The following is a 25,483-nucleotide window of genomic DNA, read 5'->3' on the forward strand; positions in this document are numbered from 1 at the left end:
ACAGCCCTAAAATTGGTGGCAGATACAAGAACTCTTCAACATCTTCCAAAGAATAACCTGAATAATGTATCATATCAGAAGTCAACGACGACGAAAGCAAGAGATTCTTGAAGCAATTTAGTATCATCGTTAGTGAGCGTCTTCAGCAGTGCATACCTTCAAGAAACAAACCTGACGTGTCTGCTTCCTACGGCAACGCAAGCTTCGTCCTAACCGTAGAAGATGTCTCTCATTAGAATCATTCAAGAGAACATCATCGTTATTGAGCGTTTCCAGCAGTTCAAGAAACAAACCGGACGCGTCTTCAGCATCGGATCTTCAAAGACACGTATCATCCGACAAATGAACAACGCGCATGGGGGAAACTCAAGCCAAAACCAAAGTCATCCGCTAAAACAGAGAAAGGGGACCAAGGCCGTATCGAAACACCGTGACTTCCCACAAAATCAAGCTAAGTACAATCCTTTTTTATTCATTGGAGTAACTTTGAGTGTTTCCTTTGCAGGTCGAATTTTCGTTATTCCTGTGGCTGAAGTTACGAGACATTCTTAATCTTACTTTTTTACAGAAATTATCTACATCATTGAGACTTCGCTACTTCGAGTTTTTATCTTTGAGTTTCTGTTTCCAGAAATTCTCCTGAAATATCATAATCATATACTGTATTAATCTTATAATTTTGGGTGATTATTAATTCTGACGTAACAAATCAAATTAAACATTGAATATGCATTTACGCAGTGGACGTCTGTATTTATACATGGATAGGGTCGTTAGGCACTGTAGTGATAAGAAAACACACAAAAACAAGTGGAACACCCTTAGAAATCTGGATAAATTAGAAGTAACACTATTTCGGGTCAGGACAATAAAGGCTCCTGTGCAAGGTCCCGATCGCAGTTTCAGCCTTTAGTTATGCGTAAAAAATCGAACCTCAATGACTCAACTTAACTTTAAAAAATACGGCTGGATTGCAAGGAATAACATGTCTGTAAAAACTTTCATTAGGTTAACATACTTAACATTCATATAAACAAATTAACAAAAAAATGTCTAAATGCGCTGACCTGGATCTCTCACTATTTCAAATTCTAGCAAAGAATGAAAGTAAAGCCACAGCAAGTACATATAGTTAATAATAACGCAATAGATAACTTTTTTTAATAGTAATCGCTCAATTCTTTATAGTTCAAGTCATTCTTACGTTCGTTGCTTTCTATGTAACCAACAACAAAAGAATGCTAAAAACACACAATACGTTGTCGATGATAATAAAGAGAAGAATCCTAATTATTATAAAAAGAAATAGGTAAACAGTAGCCCTAAAAATCAGAAACAAACAAATCGTGCTTAAGCAAACTTGGTTACTGTGTCATCTAGTCAAACGGTCAGGGTCAGTCAAATCTGCCAAGTGTTCAAAGCAAAGCACATTCCACATAATAAGCGACTCTAGTGGAGGAGAGAGAGTGATGTCGGATCATTCATGTCAATACCTTTTTGAATTAAAAAGGAATTTTCCTATGAATCACACGACCGTATCAAGTAATCAGAGCAGGTTCTCATAATTTTAATACAATAAGTTATTATAAGTAGTGGTGGATTAAGCCCGACTGTACGTGCCGTGAAAATTAGAATATCTTGTTTTATTCCTTTAGTCCACGTAATATCCTGTATTTACGGACTCACCGTTTGTTGTTCGAACTTCCCTATTGAGAAGTCCGGAGTATGGTTCAGTAATTGGCAGTAACAAGTTAATTGTCGTAGCATAAATCAGATTCAGTACAGGGGCGGATAAGCGCACGCTTACAGATACCTATATAGTTATAAAAAAACATTGATCTACATCTAGCGTAATTGTAAGATATCCATCTATGGGTATACAAAACATTATCTTACCTCCTGCCAAATAAAGCGTGTTTATCAAAGGAAAATTCTATAAACCTTCTAACATATTAAAATCCGTTTTGAACAAAAAGAGACTGTTAATCAAATAATAACTTAAATAGAGGAACCAATCATTTGTCTCATAAATCGTGACATTGTCAAGCGACCCAAAAGAATTCTCCCACACCCGCAGTCGCAGTTTGCACGCAAAATCTCGAGACGCATGCACCCTCGAATGTCTTAGTGCGTGTAAAAAGACTTTGCTGGGATCTGAAATTTCAATCCTTCCCGACACTCTGAAATATAACGATTTCCGCGAACAAAGCCCTAGACACGGTTGACTCGCAGCAACAAGTTAAATCTAGTGATCCACAAAACCTATACATATCGTGGATATGGAAGTTATAAATATCGCATTTTTTATTGTTGCTAATTTTTAATCATGCCCAATCAGTCGTAGATGAATCTCTCTTATACTCTATCTAAAGTAATATCCGTGAAGTCATTCAAGCAGAGGTGATTCAGCAGAAATTTTTTTTGATTTTTTATCTGAATACCAGGATGTTTCTCCACAAGCGAGTGATCTCTGGGGGAAAACAGATGTCATTGAACACAAAATACGGTCGAAGGACAAACATAAAGCTATATACGTACCTTCGTTTAGACTCCCAATGAAAATTTCAAAATAGAGATAAATGACGAAGTTGAAAAAGTTAGTAATAGGAGTCATTAGGAAATCAAATAGCCCATATAATTTTCCCTTAAACGTTATGCCAAAAAAGATCGGACTTGGCGTATCTGAGTAGATTTCTGTTGCTTAAACAAGGAAACGATTCCCGATCGTTTTCCAGTGCCATGTACCGACGATATCTTATCTTTGTTAGGTCAAAATAAATTTTTCACCAGCTTGGACTTACTTAAAGGCTTTCACCAGATACCATTAGCTATGTGAGGTACCTCAGCACACTCAGGGGACATTATCAATTTTTACGTATGCCTTCGGTTTACATTACGCCCCAATTACATTCACCAGAATGATTAATATAGTGTTTGGAGACTTTTAGGGGATACCTACATGCCTATATGGTTGGTCTTGTAATCTTTTTTAATACTTTAGAAGTACATTCACATAAACTAGAGCTAGTGCTACAGAGACTAAGACAAATAATCTCAGAGTAAAATATCTAAATGTGAGTTTTAAAAACTGAACATGTTTATTTAGGTTTTATGTGTCTAGTCAAGGTCTTAAAGTAGTTCATGGTAAGGTGTCGGCTATTCATAACTTTCCGGTATCTATTAACTTAAAAGGGGGAAACAGCACTTTTGCGCTGTAGTGGGTATTACAATCGTAAGTAAATATGTAACTCTTCAATCATGGCAGCTCCTTTAACAGATCTTACAAAGAAGGGCATAAATTTATTATGGTCTGAAAAGCATCAACAGGCGTTCGATATCTTAAAATTGGAAATATGCAGCTCACCTATTGGAAAAATCCCTGATTTAGATAAGGAACTTTTTTTTTTATTGCAACAGATGCCTCAGACCAAGGGGTAAGAGGGGTACTACTTCAGCAATATGATAAACAGTTCTTTCCTATAGCTTTTTATTCACGTAAACTAAAGCCCTCTGAAAGTAAATATGCATTAATAGGCAAGGAAGGGCTAGGTATCTTTAACTCACTAGTACATTTTAAGCTCATAATCTACGGCTATCCTGTTGAAGTCCTTACTGACCATAAGTCCCTTACCGAATTTTCAAAGGCTTTAATCACAGTCCCAAAGGAACTTGGTGGCATATGATCATTCAGGTCTTTGGAGCCAAGTTAAGATATCTACCTGGGAAAGCAAATATCATAGCTGACGCATTATCCTGCAATCCCGCACCATCCTGTAAGGAACCATTGTTTGGACTAAAAGATATAGAAACATCCGTGCCTATTGTTAACCCATATACTAACTGATATAGTAATTGATATATTAACTCATATACTAACTGCAGTTATTGGTAAGATAAAAGGTAACAGATTGATTTTAGGCTACCTGATTTATTTATATATATATATATATATATATATATATATATATATATGTATATATATACATATATATATATATATATATATATATCATATATATATATAATATGTATATATATATATATATATATATATATATATATCTATATATATATATATATATATATATATATATAGATATATATATATATATAGTATTATACTATATATAATATATATATGATATATATATAATATATATATGATCATATATATATTGATTCATATAATTATGATCAATATATGTGCACTTAATACAACTGATTAACATAAATGACTAATCTAAGTGATTAATCTAGGTGCACTTTAAATAGATTCCTAGAGCGTACACGCACAGATATATATTGATTCTGTTATTTACTGATACTTTAGCTATGATAGTTATATAGATATTGATCCTTTACTGATACTTTATATATGGGATACATGACCGAGGATATACCCACTGCACATTAACTAGCGTTTCGAACACTTTTCGTCCATTACATAGTTCCAGACAACCACCCATAGCCAAATGAAATGGCCAAATCCAAATGGTTAAAAACAAGGGGAAATTGCCTGGGCAGGGTCCGACGTTCTATTTTGCGCCCATACTTGTTCTCTGCATCCTATGCCATACGAATACGTTCGCGATGAATAAAATCATCCCCAGCACGAGTCCTGCGCCAGCAAACGTAGAGCTGAATATCCTCCTTGGTCGTAATTGTCGGAAGTATGTCCCTTTGTAGTCAATTCCGACAGCTGCCGGAGCATTCCGCATTAAAAACGAGATTAATGAGGGTATACGGGTGTCGGTCCAAGAAGTCCACGAAATAAGCTTGTTCACTTATGATGGTGCTTATTCCCTTCACATTGTAGGCGGTTGTTACTTCACTGCAGTCGTCCGCAGCGACGAACGGGTTTTGGAGTTGTAGACGATCTGTCCGAGCATGCGATGTGAAACTCTCGTACTGCAGGGTACTGTAACCAGGTTCCGTTAATCAGTCTGTAAGTGAAATTATACTTGTCACAAGGGCAAAGTAAATTCAGACAACATCCAAATATGGGAGAGAGAAAGCCGTTAAGGACTAAACTTAACCCACATGAATTCGCTGATATTTTATGGAATTCAAAAGAGTCAGCTGTACAAACTTTTTTATCCATGGCATTATAACAATGAGTGAACCTATCCAGGTCTCTGACGACCGTAAAAATATCCATATTAACAGATATCAATACGAATCCCAAAGAAAATTCGATATTACTGGTAGTAAGTTACTAGACAAAGAAGTGGGAAACGGAGCTATTTGTAAGATTGCCAGGCAACATAAGAGTCAAAGAGAATATTAATCATGATTCTGTAATTCTCTACGCTTACTGAAATTAAGCTGTGATAAAATCCGATCCTATGTGCCCCTAAAAAAAAAGGTTCATATTCAATTTTCTTGCACGCATCCTCTGAGGTTAATTTTTAGGCAGGAGATGCTACGAAAGAACCCACTATGTAACTAATTTCTATATAAACTTTGGGTTTTTCAAGAAAATGTGACATTTTCCCATGAATGTGATCTACTTGAATTGTGATATGCTAGTGTTGCAAGTAAATTTTTCATACCCATGACCTGATACTTCTAAATGTCCGTTTACCAATGTCATAAGCTGATTTATTGACTCTAATTGTCTATGAGGTTCAGAAAAAATTAATTCATTTTGATGTTATAGAAATTCTATTTGCCTATTTTGTTCATTAATTTTAAAATGATTGCGATTCCTTAACTAAGCTTGCATTGATCACCACGGATAAGAATAGGTTACAGCTATGTAGGTCACCGTGACCTATGAACCACATGTGAAGTTCATGAGCTAAGCATTCCTCTCTCCAGCTAACTTGTTTTGTAAGCACAAGACAACACACACTACAGATGAAGCCTGTGCAAGCGGATTATTGGGGTTAAAAGGAACTGTGATGATTCAGCAAAATGCGCCAGGCACCTTTAGGACTGATGACATCATCACCTGGCAGGAGATTGCTCTCAGCCAGCTTAAGAGTTACTTTACTCACTGTAATAAATACGACTTTAGTACTTTCAAATGATAGCCATGTATAAATTGGATATTTTTTGTTTTAATACTACCCACATGAGAAGAATGTCTGAAAAAAACAGTACCAAAATTGAGCAATATAATATTAGTTTCATGTTGGAAACCTGTAAGATTGTAAAATATATGTAATTACTTATGTTAAATTAGATATTCCTTATTCAAACTAATGAAAAAGGTTTCCATACAAATTTTATATATATTATTTACCCTGTAAGATCCATATAGGATTATTCACTTAAATATACATTTTCACTTCTAGACTTCCTGACTTTAAAATCTCTTTATTTTTTTATTTTTTATTTTTTTTTTACTTATTGACTATGAATATAAACCACCGGGACAGACAATATGCCAGTAGGTTTTGATATGCGTTTGAACTTTTAGCTTATTTGTCGTTAATATCCCTAGAATACTGAATGGACTACTAAACTAAAGCGTTAAGTTAGAGTTCAAATCTTTACGCATATATATTTGGATATTTTATAAACACTTACTGCATATGGTTATGTTTTGCTTATTGATTTTATCGTGATTCCTTTTTTATTATAATTTGTAACCCTTCCAACTTCTTACGGAGTATATTATATCGACTCCACTTGTATCCATACTGTTTTTATATTTGATAAATTAATGGTTGGCCTGAATATGTGGGAAAGTGCTCTAGCGGCATACCGTATAAGGCTACTTGCAGTATCATTTCTATAGATACAAGATATGAATGATAAAGGTATTTAAAACCACGAGAACCGCTATAATCCAGTTCGGATCCAATATCACGAGTGTAACTCGTAAGACCTTGACACTTTCTTATTTATCCGTTCTACCAAACCGATTGACTCTGGGTGATAAAATATGGTATTGGTTTTCTTAATGGAAAGGAATTCACACAACGAGTTAAGGAAATTATTATTGATTTACACCACCCGAGTCAGAGATTATCATGTGTTGAATTCCATGTTTACTGATGTAGCACTCATAAATATTCCTAGCGCACTCAATTGCGGTGTTTGTTTTTTAGTGCTATTGATTCTATGTAACGTGTCAAAGCAACTATTAACACTAAGAGGTGTTTATTTCCTCTGTCAGACTCGTAACTCTGTTAATAAATCTACGTGTATTCTTTCAAGGATTGATTTGGCACGGGATAGGCCCCTAAACTGACAGGTGTCTTAGTGTGTCCCTTGTTTTCATGACACATGTTACAATTAGTTATGTGCTTTTTATATCTGTAAGCATTGTAGGCCAGTAAAATAGTGATTTGGCTTTCTGTGACATAATAGAGAACCCTGGATGACCGTGTAATGGATTGGAATGCAACCAGATTAGGACGATTGTATGAAAGAGATTATTACTACCACCTAGTCGTTAGTCACCTGCTGTGTTCTTCGGGTTTTTCTCGTCACAGACCTACATATAATATTACCTTTGATTACATAATTCTGCTACACATACTTTAAATATACTTTTGCTTTAGGGTTTCCGTTCGAAGTGTTTATTGTTTTGCTTAGCTGCTGACCCTTGTTTTGTTCAGTTTGTAACAGTTCAGCGCTCCAACCCAGGTATTCAATGTTCACGATCTCTTGGGTTAATGAATTTTCTTGTTCAGATACGGTTTTAACAATAGGCACGGATGTTTTTTATATATTTTAGTCCAACTAATGGTTCTTTGCAGGATGGTGCGGGATTGCAGGATAATGCGTCAGCTATGATATTTGCTTTCCCAGGTAGATATCTTAACTTGGCTCCAAAGACCTGAATGATCATATGCCACCAAGTTCCTTTGGGACTGTGATTAAAGCCTTTGAAAAACTCGGTAAAGGACTTATGGTCAGTAAGGACTTTAACAGGATAGCCGTAGATTATGAACTTAAAATGTACTAGTGAGTTAACGATTCCATAGCCCTTCTTCGCCTATTACTGCATATTTACTTTCAGAGGGCTTTAGTTTACGTGAATAAAAAGCTATAGGAAAGAACTGTTTATCATATTGCTGAAGTAGTACCCCTCTTACCCCTTGGTCTGAGGCATCTGTTGCAATAAAAAAAAAATTCCTTATTAAAATCAGGGAATTTTAAGATAGGTGAGCTGCATAATGCCAATTTTAAGATATCGAATGCCTGTTGATGCTTTTCAGACCATAATAAATTTACGCCCTTCTTCATAAGATCTGTTAAAGGAGCTGCTGTGATTGACGAGTTACATATAAACTTACGACAGTAATACCCACTATAGCGCAAAAGTGCTGTATCCCCCTTTTACGTTAATAGGTACCGGAAAGTTATGAATAGCCGACACCTTACCATGAACTACTTTAAGACCTTGACTAGACACATAAAACCTAAATAAACATGTTCGGTTTTTAAAACTCACATTTAGATATTTTACTCTGAGATTATTTGTCTTAGTCTCTATAGCACTAGCTCTAGTTTATGTGAATGTACTTCTAAGGTATTAGAAAAGATTACAAGACCAACCATATAGACATGTAGGGTATCCCCTAAAAGGTCTCCAAACACATTGATCATTCTGGTGAATGTAACTGGGGCGCAACGTAAACCGAAAGGCATACGTAAAAATTGATAATGTCCCCTGAGTGTGCTGAAAGCGGTGTATGAGGTACACTCACATAGCTAATGGTATCTGGTGAAAGCCTTTAAGTAAGTCCAAGCTGGTGAAAAATCTATTCTGATCCAACAAAGATAAGATATCGTCGGTACATGGCACTGGAAAACGATCGGGAATCGTTTCCTTGTTTAAGCGACAGAAATCTACTCAGATACGCCAAGTCCGATCTTTTTTGGCATGACGTTTAAGGGAAAAATTATATGGGCTATATGATTTACTAATGACTCCTATTACTAACATTTTTTCAACTTCGTCATTTATCTCTATTTTGAAATTTCATTGGGAGTCTATACGAAGGTACGTATATAGCTTTATGTTTGTCCTTAGACCGTATTTTGAGTTCAATGACACCCGATTCCCCCAGAGATCACTCGCCTGTGGAGAAACATCCTGGTATTCAGGTAAAAGATCTAAAAATATCTACTGAATCACCTCTGCTTGAATGACTTTACGGATATTACTTTAGATAGAGTATAAGAGGGATTCGTCCACAACTGGTCGGGCGTGATTAAATTTAGCAACAGTAAAAAATGCGATATTTATAACTTCCATATCCACGATATGTATAGGTTTTGTGGATCACTAGATTAACTTGTTGCTGTAAGTCAACTGTGTATAGTGGAAATCGTTATATTTCAGAGTGTCGGGAAGGATTAAAATTTCAGATCCCAGCAAAGTCTTTTTACATGCACTAAGACATTCAAGGGTGCATGCGTCTCGAGATTTTGTGTGCAAACTGCGACTGCGGGTGTGGGAGAATTCTGTTGGGTCGCTTGAACAATGTCACGATTTATGAGACAAGTGATTGGTTCCTCTATATAAGTTATTATTTGATTAACTGTCTCTTTTTGTTTAAAACGGATTTTAATGTGTTAGAAGGTTTATAGAATTTTCCTTTGATAAACACGCCTTATTTGGCAGGAGGTAAGATAATGTTTTGTATACCCATAGATGAATATCTTACAATTACACTTGATACAGATGAATGTTTTTTATAACTAGAAAGGCATATGTACGCGTGCGCTTATCTGCCCCTGTACTGAATCTGAGTTATGCTACGATAATTAACTTGTTATTGCCAATTACTGAACCATACTCCGGACTTCTCAATAGGGAAGTTCGAACAACAAACGGTGAGTCCGTAAATACAGGATATTACATGGACTAAAGGAATAAAAACAATGTAAGTGGCTGATATTCTAATTTTACGGCACGGACAGTCGGGCGTAATCAACCACTACTTATAATAACTTATTGTATTAAAATTACGAGCACCTGCTCTGATTACTTGATATGGTCGTGTGATTCATAGGAAAATTCCTTTTTAATTCAAAAAGGTATTGGCATGAATGATCCAACATCGCTCTCCCCCCTCCACTAAAGTCGCTTATGTGGAATGTGCTCTGCTTGCAACTCTCGGCAGATTTGACTGACCCTGACCGTTTGACTAGATGACACAGTAACCAAGTTTGCTGAAGCACGATTTGTTTGTTTCTGATTTTTAGGGCTACTGTTTACCTGTTTCTTTTTATAATAATTAGGAGTCTTCTCTTTATTATCATCGACAACTTATTGTATGTTTTTAGCATTATGTTGTTGTTGGTTACATAGAAAGCAACGAACATAAGAATGACTTGAACTATAAAGAATTGAGCGATTACTATTAAAACAAGTTATCTCTACTGCGTTATTATTAACTATATGTACTTGCTGTGGTTTACTTTCATTCTTTGCTAGAATTTGAAATAGTGAGGGATCCAGGTCAGCACATTTAGACATATGTTGTTAATTTGTTTATATGAATGTTAAGTATGTTAACCTAATGAAATTTTTTTACAGACATGTTATTCCTTGCAATCCAGCCGTATTTTTAAAAGTTAAGTTGAGTCATTGAAATTCGATTTTTTATACATATAACTAAAAAAACTCAAGGCTAAAACTGCCATCGGGACCTTGCACAGGAGCCTTTACTGTCCTGACCCGAAATAGTGTTACCTCTATCCAAATTTCTACGGGTGTTCCACTTGTTTTGTGTGTTTTCTTATCACTACAGTGCCTAACGACCCTATCCATGCATATGTATAAATACAGACGTCCACTGCGTAAACGCATATTCACTGTTTAATATGACTTGTTACGTACAGAACTGATAATTACCCAAAATGATAAAATTAACTTAGTATATGATTATGATATTTCTAGGGAACTTCTGGAAACAGAAACTCAAAGATAAAAATTAGCAGTAGCGAAGTCCCAATGATGTAGATAATTTCTGTAAAAAAGTAAGATTAAGAATGTCTCGTAACTTCAGCCACAGGAATAACGAAATTCAACCTGCAAAGGAAACGCTCAAAGTTACTCCAAATGAATAAAAAAGGATTGTACTTAGCTTGATTTTGTGGGAAGTCACGGTGTTTCAATAATGACACGGCCTTGGTCGCTTTTCTCTGTTTAGCGGATGACTCTGGTTTTGGCTTGAGTTTCCCCCATGCGCGTTGTTTGTTTGTTGGATGATTTGATTCCTTGAAGATCCGATGCTGCAGACGCGTCCTGTTTGTTTCTTAAAGTGCTGGAAACGCTCAATAAACGATGATGTTTTCTTGAATGATTCTAATGAGAGACATCTCTTACGGTTAGGATGAAGCTTGCGTTGCCGTAGGAAGCAGACACGTCAGGTTTGTTACTTGAAGGTATGCACTGCTGAAGACGCTCACTAAACGATGATACTAAGTTGCTTGAAGAATCTCTTGCTTTCGCCGTCGTTGACTTCTGATATGATATATTATTCGTTATTCTTCGGAAGACGTTGAAGAGTTCTTGTTGTAGGCTGCCACCAATATATAGGGCTGATGCCTTTGTATAATAAGGCGCCCTATGAGGTTATTTAGACCTGCGATAATTGTACGCTAAGGTTGGGATGTTATGACTTTCCATAATCATTGGAGTGTCTTGGATTTCGATGATAATTTACGAAGTCAGTATCTTCTTTGGTTATGACGACGGAGATGTTTCAACTCATGATGATAGTTTCTAAGTTCATTCAGTATCTTCTTTCTGATGTGAGGTTTCTAGTAGAAAACACAGAGTACAAAAATATCTCTATTCTCTGAGAACTACATGATGAAGATCAGATAAAATTGTACAGGTCTGCCAATGATGATGGTTTAATGACTTCTGACTTACAATATGGTTTTTACAAATCATAAAGGAAGCAGACAGTAGCTCGAACATACGAACATACACACAGATGACATAGATTGCAAGTCACATAGGCCGTTTGAGCTATAGGTCATTGTGGTTGTCTCAAGCAGGAAGCTTGGTCTACTGTTTTCAAAACAAATGAATGACCACAGGTGACGGCAACTAGACACTGACTGATTACAACACGTCATCTTAGCCTACTTTATCATATCTGGTCTGATCACATTCCTGCAAGCAAACTGGTTGACCTCGTGGGTCACTGGTTTTAATTAATCATAGTTTTAGTTTTTCATATATGTAATAACTTTCCATATATTATGTTATGTAGCACTTACACACACACACACACACACACATATATATATATATATATATAATATATATGTATATACGATATATATATTATATATATTATATATATATATAAATAATATATAGATATTATATATATTGCTACTTTCAAAATGCATATATCCCCTCTTTGACAGTATAAAAATGTTATGTAGAATTGTGCAACATTTTTTCAGATTCGTAGATAGCTTATAGATAGGATGTTTTAAATGTGTGTTCAGATTTTGCATAACATATTGTAAAAGAATATATATAATGTAGAATGCAGAAAGAGAGAGAATATCTTTGTCCGTTCAAAGCTAGCGTTATTCTTCAAAATCTGTCAATACGTTTGATAAGCGAGCTCGAGCCTTCATTGTGTTTTGGCATTATGTCATCATGTGTGATAAGGGACTTCTGCTTCGATCGATCGAGTCGAGTACGTGTCTTTTTTGAACAGACTGGTCTCGTATGCGTATGTCATTGCTGAGTGCCACATGCAGATTACACATTTTGTATGTAAAGTTGCATAAGATTTGGAAGCTTCTGGAAGAATTATTGCCCAAAACGTTTTGTGTCATCCCCAGTCCAGCTTCCGTATGGGAGAAGAATTTCATTAGATCTTAGATACTCGAGGCGTTCACATCTCTCTCTCTCTCTCTCTCTCTCCATCGCATAGCATTTGATTTTAAAGTAACGTAACGATTTCATACTTATTGAATGGTCACTCGTAATTTGTAAATTTCAGATTTGATATTTCTTATAGTAGTTTATTTAGTATTATTTAGTGTTTTTTTGTGGAATCTGAACAAACATTGTTGTTGTAATGGCACCTGGTTTTGTGAAAGTGTGAAACAAGCTGCAGCAAGAAAGAAAGAAATTGGTATACCAAAAAGGTAAAGTGTGTTATATTTTTATTAGTTGCAACTAATAACTGATAGGAACAGTGGTTAGGTAACAACTAATAACTAATAACTAATAACAGATGGTTACGAAGGTTTGGTAAAAACTGATGGTTACAATATTTTGAGTGAAAAGATTTACACTTTTACACATTGCAAATTTTTGTGTTTTGTATTTAATCATTTGAAGTGATTTTTATGTTTTGTGCATTTGTCCATTTTCTTATTGAAGTGTGCCTTTTTATTTTATATTCTGTGTGATTAATACTTTTTGAAATTTCGATATTTTCCACATTTTTCTGTATTTTCATTTGCATTCACAATTTAATTGACTTCTTTATTTTCATTAATTAATCGTTGCACATTTAATTAAATTTAACACTTGTGAATTAATTTGCATTCACTTAGGATTCTTTTCAAGTTTTATTGTTGTTTAGCACTTGTGAATTAATTTCTAATTTTCAATTATTGCCAAACACTTTTGAATTTCAATTGAATTAATTTTCTTGAATTTTTTGATAAATTAATTTTGATTTAATTTTACTTAATTGATTCAAGAATTAATTAAACTCTACCTTGTTTTCAAGTAACAGTAATTTTCCCTGATAGTGTGAATTTCACTTATAAATTTTGAGTTTAATAATAAATTTTTGTATTTAAAATTTTTATAAGTGTTTTCATTTCTAACCAGTATATTTGCATTTGATTATGATGATGTTAGGTAGAAACATAGAGTGGTAATTGATCTGTTTTCCTTCAATTAACTTGAAGTGACTTACAACCAGGGAAGTACTTAGACTTCTGAAATCAGGGAAATACTTAGACTTTTAAAGTTGTTGATGGAGTGCTGCCCTTTGATTAATTTAATTACTTACAAGATTACCTCACACCTGTTTTGATGAACTTAGTCTGATTTTCTGCAATACTGGTAAGTTGTTAAGGGATCACTGTTGCCTTTAGAGTATTCAGTCGTTTAGTACCTGTGATGAGGGTTCAGGTGTCTGGCTTTTGTGAGGTAACAATTAATGAATGGTAAGTGTAGTAACCAGATACTTGGCACTTCGTCACATTATATATATATATATATATATATATATATATATATATTATATTATATATATATATATATATATATATATATATATATATATATATATATATATATATATATATATATATATATATATATATATATATATATATATATAAATATCTAATAAAAGGCGCCCATAAAAACACCAAAATATAGAGAACAAAAGTACTATATTTCAGAGACTGCTGTCTCCCTTTTCAGGTAGATGAAGAGGGAGACAGCAGTCTCTGAAATATAGTACTTTTTTCTCTATATTTTGGTGTTTTTATGGGCTCCTTTTATTAGATGGAATTCTGTTGTTACAGAACATTTTTACCAGTCATATATATAAGTCATATCACATTACCGTGATTCATATACATACATCGAGCTACAAATGTCCTTTAATAACTAATTCACTCTACCTCGGAATTAATATATTTTCGTATATGCTTAACAGAAGTGGAATTTTATTAGGCGATAATAGAATTGTTGGCGCCCAGGCGCGAACCCATGACACCATACAAATCCAGGAACGCCCGGGCGCCGACAATTCTATTATCGCCTAATAAAATTCCCTTCAGTTAAGCATATATGAAAATATATTAATTCCAAGGTAGAGTGAATTAGATATTAAAGGACATTTGTAGCTCGATGTATATATATATGATATATTATATATATATATAATATATATATATGTAAGTGTTTACATAATAAAAATATGAAGTTTAGTCCATATATATAAAAGACTAAAACTAAAGAGGTCAACCAGATTGCTTGCAGGAATGTGATCAGACTAGAGACGCTAAAGATGACGTATACAATAAAAGTAGGCTAAGATAACATGCCGTCACCTGTAGTCATTCAATTGTTTATAAACCTTAGTCCAAGCTCCCTGCTTGAGACAACTACCGCGACCTATAATTCAAACGGCCTACGTGATCTGTAGCGTGTCTCATTTTGATTGTGTGTTCGTATGAAACTATGTCATTTGTATGTATGTTCATGATGTTTCGCAACTACTGTCTGTTCCTTCATAACTTGTAACAGAGATGGTAGACTGGCAGAACAGCGTTAGCTATCTTCATTAGAAGACCTGTATCTCTTTACCTAAGCTTTATCATGTAGAGAGAACAGAAGTAGCCATCATCATTGGCAGAAGCGATCAAGCTATCGTTATTAGAAGACTTGTACAATCATATCTGATCTTCAGCATGTAAAACTTCAGAAGAATATATATATATTTTTATACTTCGTGTTTTCTACAAGAACCTCCTCACCATGAGTTTAACACATCATCGTCATAAACAAGAAGATAATCCCGACTTCGTAAGTGATCTACAAACCCCAAAACACTCCATTGAAGATGGAAGTGCAATACCAACCGACTTAGCGTAAGATTATCGCAAGTCTAACATTACCTCATAGGGCGCCTTATCATACAAGGCACAAGCCCTAATATTGGTGGCAGTGGACCAGAAGGACTCTACAACTTCTCCGAAGATAAAACAGAATAATAAATCATGAAGTCAACGACGACGAAAGCAGCAGATTCTTCAAGCAACCTAGTATCATCGTTAGTGAGCGACTTCAGAAAACAACAAGATTCGTCAAGCAACTTAGTATCATCGTTTAGTGAATAACTTCAAGAAACAAAACCGACGTGTTTTTTTCCTATGGCAACGCAAGCTTCGTTTCTCATTAGAATCATTCAAGAAAACATCGTTAGTGAGCGTTTCCGGCACTTCAAGAAACAAACCGAACGCGTCTGCAGCATCGGATCTTTCAAGGGCTCGAATCATCGAAACAACGCGCACGGGGGAAACTGAAGCAAAACCAGGTCATCCGCTAAATAGAGAAGGAGGACCAAGGCCGTGTGTCGTTATCGGAACACCGTGACTTCCCACAAAATCAAGCTAAGTACAATTTTTTTATTCATTTGGAGTAACTTTGGAGTGTTTCCTTTGCAGGTCGAATTTCGTTATTCCTGTGGCTGAAGTTACGAGACATTCTTAATCTTACTTTTTTACAGAAATTATCTACATCATTGAGATTTCGCTACTGCGAGTTTTTTATCTTTGAGTGTCTGTTTCCAGAAGTTCTACTGAAATATCATAATCATATACTATGTTAATTTTATCATTTTGGGTGATTATTAATCCCTTACGTAACAAATCATATTAAACAGTGAATATGCGTTACGCAGTGGGGACGTCCCTGTATTATACAGATGCATGGATAGGGTCGTTAAGCACCGTAGTGATTAGAAAAAACACACAAAAACAAGTGGAACACCCGTACAAATCTAGATAAATTAGAGGTAACACTATTTCGGGTCATGACAATAAATGCTCCTTTGCAAGTCCCGATCGCAGTTTTAGCCTTGAGTTTTTTGAGTTATATAAAATATCGAACCTCAATGACTCAACTTAACTTTAAAAATATGGCTGGATTGCAAGGAATAACATGTCTGTAAAAAACTTTCATCAGGCTAAATGGGCTGACCAGGATCCCTCACTATTTCAAATTTTAGCAAAGAATGAAGTACAAACAGTTAATATTGAATGCAGTAGTGATAACTTGTCTTAATAGTAATCGCTCAGTTCCTAATAGTTCGTCATTCATTGCTTTATACGTAACCAGCAACATAATGCTAAAAACACACAATACGTTGCCGATGGTAATAAAGAGAAGGATCCTAATTATTACAAAAAGAAATAGAAACAGTAGCCCGTTCAGAATCAAACAAGCAAACTCGGTGACTGTGTCACCTAGTCAAGCGGTCAAGGTCAGTCAAAACTGCCGAAGTGTTCAAAGCATAGCAAATTCCACACAATAAGCGACTCTAGCAGAGTGGGGAAAAGCGATGTTGGTTCATACATGCCAATATCTTTTTTGAATTAAAAAGGATTTTTCCTATGAAACACACGACCGTATAAAGTAATCAGAGCAGGTTTTCGTTTTTTTTAATACGTAAGTTATTATAAGTAGTGGTGGATAAAGCACGACTGTACGCGCCGTAAAAATTAGAATATCTTGTTTATTCCTTTAGTACACGTAATATCCTGTATTTACGGACTCACCGTCTGTTGTTCGAACTTCCCTAATGAGAAGTCCGGGATAAGCGAGCGCTTACAGATACCTCTATAGTTACAAAAAACATTGATCTGTATCTAGTGTAATTGTAAGATATCCATCTAGGGATACACAAAATATTATCTTACATCCTGCAAAATAAGGCGTGTTTATCAAAGGAAAATCCTATAAACCTTCAAACATATCAAAATCAGTTTGAACAAAAAAGAGACAATTAATCAAATAATAACTTATATAAAGGAACATACATTTGGTCTCATAAATCGTAACATTGTTCAAATGACCCAACAGAAGTCTCCCACAACCGCAGTCGTAGTTTGCACGCAAAATCTCGAGAAGCATGCACCCTCGAATGTCTTAGTGCGTGTAAAGGGACTTTGTGGGAAATGAAATTTTAATCCTTCCCGACACTCTGAAATATAACGATTTCCGCGAACAAAGCCTAAAAGTGGTGGCAGCCCTAAAAGTATACATATCGTGGATACGGAAGTTATAAATATCGCATTTTTTATTGTTGCTAACTTTTAATCACGCCCAACCAGTTGTGGATGAATCTCTCTGATAATCTATCTAAAGTAATATCCGTAAAGTCATTCAAGCAGAGGTGATTCAGCAGAATTTTTTTTTATCTTCTACCTGAATACCAGGAAGTTTCTCCACTAGCGAGTGATCTCTGGGAGAAAAACGGATGTCATTGAAAACAAAATACGGTCTAAGGACAAACATAAAGCTATATACGTACCTTCGCATAGACTCTCAATGAAATTTCAAAATAGAGATAAATGACGAAGTTGAAAAATGTTAGTAATAGGAGTCATTAGGAAATCAAATAAGCCCATATAATTTTCCCTCAAACGTCATGCCATAAAAGATCGGACTTGGCGTATCTGCGTAGATTTCTGACGCTTAAACAAGGAAACGACTCCCGATAGTTTCCAGTGCCATGTACTGACGACATCTTATCTCTGTTAGGTTAGAATAAATTTTTCACCAGCTTGGACTTACTTAAAGGCTTTTACCTTTTACCATTACCTAAGTGATTGTATCTCATATACCGTTTTCAGCACACAGGGGACATTATCAATTTTTACGTATGCCTCCGGCTTACGTTGCGCCCCAATTATAATATAGTGTTTGGAGACTTTTAGGGGATACCCTACATGCTTATATGGTTGGTCTTATAATCTTTTCTAAATACCTTAGAAGTACATTCACATAAACTAGAGCTAGTGCTACAGAGACAAAGACAAATAATCTCAGAGTAAAATATCTAAATGTGAGTTTTTTAAAACCGAACATGTTTATCTAGGTTTTATGTGTCTAGTCAAGGTCTTAAAGTAGTCCGTGGTAAGGTGTCGGCTATTCATAACTTTCCGGTACCTATTAACGTAAAAGGGAGATACAGCACTTTTGCGCTGTAGTGGGTATTACAATCGTATGTAAATATGTAACTCTTCAATCATGACAGCTCCTTTAACAGATCTTACGAAGAAGAGCGTAGATTTATTATGGTCTAAAAAGCATCAACAGGCGTTCGATATCTTAAAAGCGGAATAATTCAGCTCACCTAACTTTAAAAATCCCTGATTTAAATAAGGAATTTTTTTTTATTGCAACAGACGCCTCAGACCAAGGGGTAAGAGGATACTACTTCAGCAATATGATAAACAGTTCTTTCCTATAGCTTTTTAATTCACGTAAACTAAAGCCCTCTGAAAGTAAATATGCAGTAAATAGGCAAGGAAGGGCTAGGTATCGTTAACTCACTAGTACGTTTTAAGTTCATAATCTATGGCTATCCTGATAAAAGTCCTTACTGAACATGAGTCCTTTACCGAGTTTTTCAAAGGCTTTAATCACAGTCCAAAAGGAACTCGGTGACAAATGATCATTCAGGTCTTTGGAGCCAAGATAAGATATCTACCTGGGAAAGCAAATATCATAGCTGACGCATTATCCCGCAATCCCGCACCATACAGCAAAGAACCATTAATTGGACTAAAAGATATAGAAACATCCGTGCCTATTGTTAAAACCGTATCTAAACAAGGAAATTCCTTAACCCAAGAGATCGCGAGCATTGAATATCTGGGTTGGAGCGCAGAACTGTTACAAACTGAACAAAGCAAGAGTCAACAGACATAACCCAAAACAATAAACACTTCGAACGGAAACAGAGTCAGCAGCAATAAACACCAAACAATAAACCTTCGAACGGAAACAGGGTCAGTCGGCTAAGCAAAAACAATAACACTTCGAGCAAAAACCCTAAAGCAAAATATATTTAAAGTATGTGTATCAGAATAATGTAATCAAATGTAATATTATATGTAGGTCCGTGACAAGGAAAACCCGAAGAACACAGCAGATGACTAACGACCAGGTAGTAGTAATAATCTCTTTCATACCAATCGTCATAAACTGGTTGCATTCCGTCATCCAGGGTTCCCTACTATGTCACAGAAAGCCAAATTGATTGTAACACGTGTCATGAAAACAAGGGACACACTAAGACACCTGTCAGTTAAGGGCCTATCCTGTGCCAAATCAATCCTTGAAAGAATATACGTAGAATTATTAACAGAACTTTACTAGTCTGACAGAGGGAATAAATAAACACTTCTTAGTGTTAATAGTTCCTTGACACGTTATATAGAATTAATAGCACTAAAAACAAACACCGCAATTGAGTGCGTTAGGAATATTTATGAGTGCTAAATCAGTAAATATGGAATTCAACACAATAATCTCTGACTCGGGTGGTGTAAATCAATAATCTTCTTAACTCGTGTGAATTCCTTTCCATTAAGAAAACCAATAATATATTTTATCACCCAGAGTCAATCGGTTTGGTAGAATAACGGATAATTAAATAGGAAGTGTCAATGTCTTACGAGTTACAACTCGTGATATTGGATCCGAACTGGATTATAGCGGTTCTCGCGGTTTTAAATACCTTTATCATTTATATCTTGTATCTATAGAATTGATGCCGCAAGTAGCCTTATACGGTACGCCGCTAGAACACTTTTCCACCATATTTCAAGCCAACCATTAATTTATCAAATATATATATATATATATATTATATATATAGATATATATATAATATATATATATATTATAAAAATATATAAATAAATTGGATACAAGTGGAGTCAATATAATACACTCCGTAAGAAGTCGGAAGGGTTACAAATTATAATAAAAAAGGAATCACGATAAAATCAATAAGCAAAACGTAACCATAGATTAATTAAATATCCAAATATATATGCGTAAAGATTTGAACTCTAACTTAACGCTTTAGTAATGACAAATAAAGCTAGAAGTTCAAACACATATCCAAAACATACTGACATATTGTCTGTCCCGGTGATTTATATTCGTAGTCAATGAAAAAAAAAAAAATAATAATAATAAATAAATAAATAAATAAAATAAAATAAAAGAGATTTTAAAGTCAGGAAGTCTAGAAGTGAAAATGTTATCTATGGAATAATCCTATATAATCTTATACAGGGCTAATAATATATATAGAATTTGTATGGAAACCTTTTCATTAGTTTGAATAAGGAATATTTAATTTAACATAATTACAATTATGCAGATTTCCAACATGAAACTAATATATTGTTCAATTTTGGTACTGTTTTTTTTCAGACATTCTTCTCATGTGGGTCGAGTATTAAAAAACAAAAAATTTATCCTAAAGTCGTATCTCTTACAGCAAGTAACGTAACTCTTAAGCTGGTAACGACGTCATCAGTTCTAGAAGGTCTGTCGCGTTTGCCGTATCAGCATTGATTCCTTTAACCTCAAATATCTGCTTGCACAGGCTTCATCTCGCGCTTGCAAAGCAGATTGACTGGAGAAAGGAATGCTTAGCCCGAACTTCTCAATGGCAAGGCAGACGTATCTATCCGTATGCGCAATGCAACTAAGGAGTTGCAATCATTTTAAAATTAATAAACAAAATAAGCAAATAGAATTTCTATAACAACAAAATGAATTAATTTTTTCTGAACCTCATAGACATTTAGAAGTATCAAGATATAAATATGAAATATTTACTTGCAACATTAGCCTATTACAATTCAAGTAAAACATTCATGGGAAAATGTCACATTTTCTTGAAAAAACCCAAAGTTTATTTAGAAATTAGTTACATAGTGGGTTTTTTTCGTTGCATCTCCTACCTACTAATAAAGTTTTTAAAAAATTAACCTCAGAGGATGCGCGCGAGAAAATTGAATATGAAACTTTTGTTAGGGCACATAGGATCAGATTTTATCACAACTTAATTTCAGTTACATAGAGAAATACAGAATCATGATTAATCTTCTCTTTGACTCTTATGTTGCCTGGCAATCTTACAAATAGCTCCGTTTTCCACTTCTTTGTCTAGTAATTTACTACCAGTAATATCGAATTTTCTTTGAGATTCGTAATGATATCTATTTATTTTTTATAATTATGGATATTTTTACAGTCATCATAGACCTGGATAGGTTCACTCATTGTTAATGCCATGGATAAAAAAGTTTGTACAGCTCTCTTTTGAATTCCAAAATATCAGCGATTCATGTGGGTTAAGTCTGGTCTAAATGGCTCTCTTCCCTCCCCTGTATTTGGATGTCGTCTGAATTTACTTTGCCCTTGTGCAAGTATAATTTCACTTGCAGGCTGATTAATGGAACCTGGTTACAGTATCCTGCAGTACGAGAATTTCACATCGCAACTTCAAAAAAATCGTTCGTCGCTGCGGACGACGGCAGTCGAGTAACAACCGCCTACAATGTGAAAGGAATAAGCACCATCATGGACTTCTTCGACCGACACCGTATCTCATCGTTAATCTCGTTTTAATGCGGAACGCTCCGGCGGCTGTGGAAATCGACTACAAAAGGGACATACTTCCGACAATTACGACCCGAAGGATATTCAACTCTACTTTGCTGGCGAAGGACTCGTGCTGGGATTGATTATTCATCGCGAACGTAATCGTGTAGCTTAGGATGCAGAGAATAAGTATGAGCGCAATATAGAATGTTGGACCCGCCCAGGCAAATTTTTCCCTTGTTTTAACCATTGAAATAGGCCGTTTCATTTGGCTATAGGTGGTTGTCTGGAACTGTGTAATGGACGAAAAGTTGTTCGAACGCTAGTTAAAAGTGAAGTAGTATAACCTCGGTCATGATCCATATATATTAAAAGCTCAGGTATCCTATATATATAAATGATCATAAATAACAGAATCGAAATTATATTTTTGCGTGTACGCAATAGGAATCTATTATATAAATGAACATAAATAACAGAATCTAAATATATCTTTGCGTGTACGCAATAGGAATCTATTTGAAGTGCACATATATTAATCATAATTATATGAATCCATATACATATGTATAAACAAATCAGGTAGCCTATAATCAATCTGTTACCTTTTATCTTACCAATATCTGCAGTTATTTATGAGTTAGTATATGAATTAATGAATCAGATATATAACAGTTAGCATAAAAATCAACGAATCAATCAGCATAAACATTAATAATTTTATCAATTCATATATGGAAATTTTTATCAGTTCAAATATGATTTTTATCAGGTTAATCTTCATTCTATGCAATTGTCAGAGTACATTAGTATTTTCTGTAGCATATGTATCTTAATGAAATGAAGTGAAAAACTGTATCATTATATATCACGTGATCACTATTATTTACCAATATCATTGTTTTATATTTTATTACTTGAATCAATTCATGTACACCATGAATTTTTTTTACTTTATTTCTTATATATATATATATATATATATATATATATATATATATATATATATATATATATTCACATAGTGTCTGTATCACACTCCTATAAGTCAAATGCAAGTCAAGTTTGAGTAATATTCAGTAGTTGGTTTTGGTAGCTGACCGAGCTAATGTAAGTGTTTACATAATAAAAATATGGAATGTTAGTCCATATATATAAAAGACTAAAACTAAAGAGGTCAACCAGATTGCTTGCAGGAATGTGATCAGACTAGAGACGCTAAAGATGACGTATACAATAAAAGTAGGCTAAGATAACATGCCGTCACCTGTAGTCATTCAATTGTTTATAAACCTTAGTCCAAGCTCCCTGCTTGAGACAACTACCGCGACCTATAATTCAAAACGGCCTACGTGATCTGTAGCGTGTCTCATTTTGATTGTGTGTTCGTATGAAACTATGTCATTTGTATGTATGTTCATATGTTCGAACTAATGTCTGTTCCTTCATAACTTGTAACAGAGATGGTAGACGGGCAGAACAGCGTTAGCTATCTTCATTAGAAGACCTGTATCTCTTTACCTAAGCTTTATCATGTAGAGAGAACAGAAGTAGCCATCATCATTGGCAGAAGTGATCAAGCTATCGTTATTAGAAGACTTGTACAATCATATCTGATCTTCAGCATGTAAAACTTCAGAAGAATATATATTTTTATACTTCGTGTTTTCTACAAGAACCTCCTCACCATGAGTTTAACACATCATCGTCATAAACAAGAAGATAATCCCGACTTCGTAAGTGATCTACAAACCCCAAAACACTCCATTGAAGATGGAAGTGCAATACCAACCGACTTAGCGTAAGATTATCGCAAGTCTAACATTACCTCATAGGGCGCCTTATCATACAAGGCACGAGCCCTAATATATATATATATATATATATGTGTATGTGTGTGTGCGTTTTGTGTATATACACACACACACACACACATATATATATATATATATATATATATATATATATATATATATATATATATTAACTTTATCTCTTACTCAATTTATTCTGTGCATTAATACCAACTTTCTAACGGAAGGACCTTCATTGAAACGGATGGTATATATATATTATATAAATATTATATATATATATTATATATATATATATCTATATATATATATTATAGATTATATATAAGATATATATATATATCTATATATATATAATATATATATATACAAAGATAAAGTTTATATAATATATAGATATTATATATAAAATATATATAATATATATATATCCTATAATATATAGAAAGCTGCGTAAGAAAATAATAATGACATGGTAAAAGAAAATATATTTCCTTAATTTTCCAGGACTAAATCTATGGGGAACGGTACTTTTAATAGTTCTGTTTTAATCATAAGTCAAATGTTTACTGCAGAGAATGAGAAAACTAATGACGTGATATGGCGTCCCTTCCCACAATTAATCACTTTTTAATTAGGTTCGGCCATATATTGATGAGCCATTCATATAATTCATGGGGACCCATTGGAAAGTGTAGGGTACTCTTTGCGATACTCCGTGAAAGCATTTGATATCTTATTAAAAGTATTCGATACTCAAACGTATTTAGTTTATTATATATTATATATATTAATATATATTATATATAACGGCATCAAGAATTTCGTTTGCGGTCCCCGAATTATGGGTTCTTTTTTATATAACCATTATTTACTATTATCTCACGTTTCCTTAATACATACATACATACACGCATACACACACACACACACACACACACACACACTTCAAGAACTATATGCATGAATATCTCATGCATAGATTGAATTAATTTACATACATACATACATACATACAAGCACTTCAAGAACTACATGCATGAATATTTCATGCATAAATTGAATTCATTTACATGCATACATACATACATGCATACTTACAAACACTTCAAGAACTATATACAATAATATGTTCATATATAAATAGAATTCCTTGACCATACCATGAATACATACGCTCACTTCAAGAACTATAAACTAATTCATTCCTAAAGAAACGATTAAATGTATAAGATCCTTTAAATAGCTGAACACGGAGGAACCAGAAAATGATCACCAACTGACTCGATCTGATAACCCTTATTAAAATTATATTACTTTGAAACTGAGAAGCTGGAACATACGATACATACAATAAGTGGATTCAGTTTCATAAAACTAATTTCTTTGTTGCGAATTCCTTTATTTTAAGAGGAGTCGCTTTAATGAAATGAAAGTAAAGAAGTCAAATCAATTAGAGAGAAATGTGTATAAATACAAAAAAATTCATTGACATTACTTTGAAATTAAGAAGGTATAGCAGAAGATAATGTAAGTAAACTAAATATTTTAAATGATT

General features: G+C 34.3%; 1 pseudogene; it reads left to right on the plus strand.

Moving 5' to 3' along the window:
* Positions 1-25,483, plus strand: part of LOC135196655 (uncharacterized) — a 49,575-nt pseudogene that overhangs the window by 991 nt on the left and 23,101 nt on the right.

Source organism: Macrobrachium nipponense, chromosome 18, assembly GCF_015104395.2.
Source record: "Macrobrachium nipponense isolate FS-2020 chromosome 18, ASM1510439v2, whole genome shotgun sequence".
Classification (NCBI taxonomy): domain Eukaryota; kingdom Metazoa; phylum Arthropoda; class Malacostraca; order Decapoda; family Palaemonidae; genus Macrobrachium; species Macrobrachium nipponense.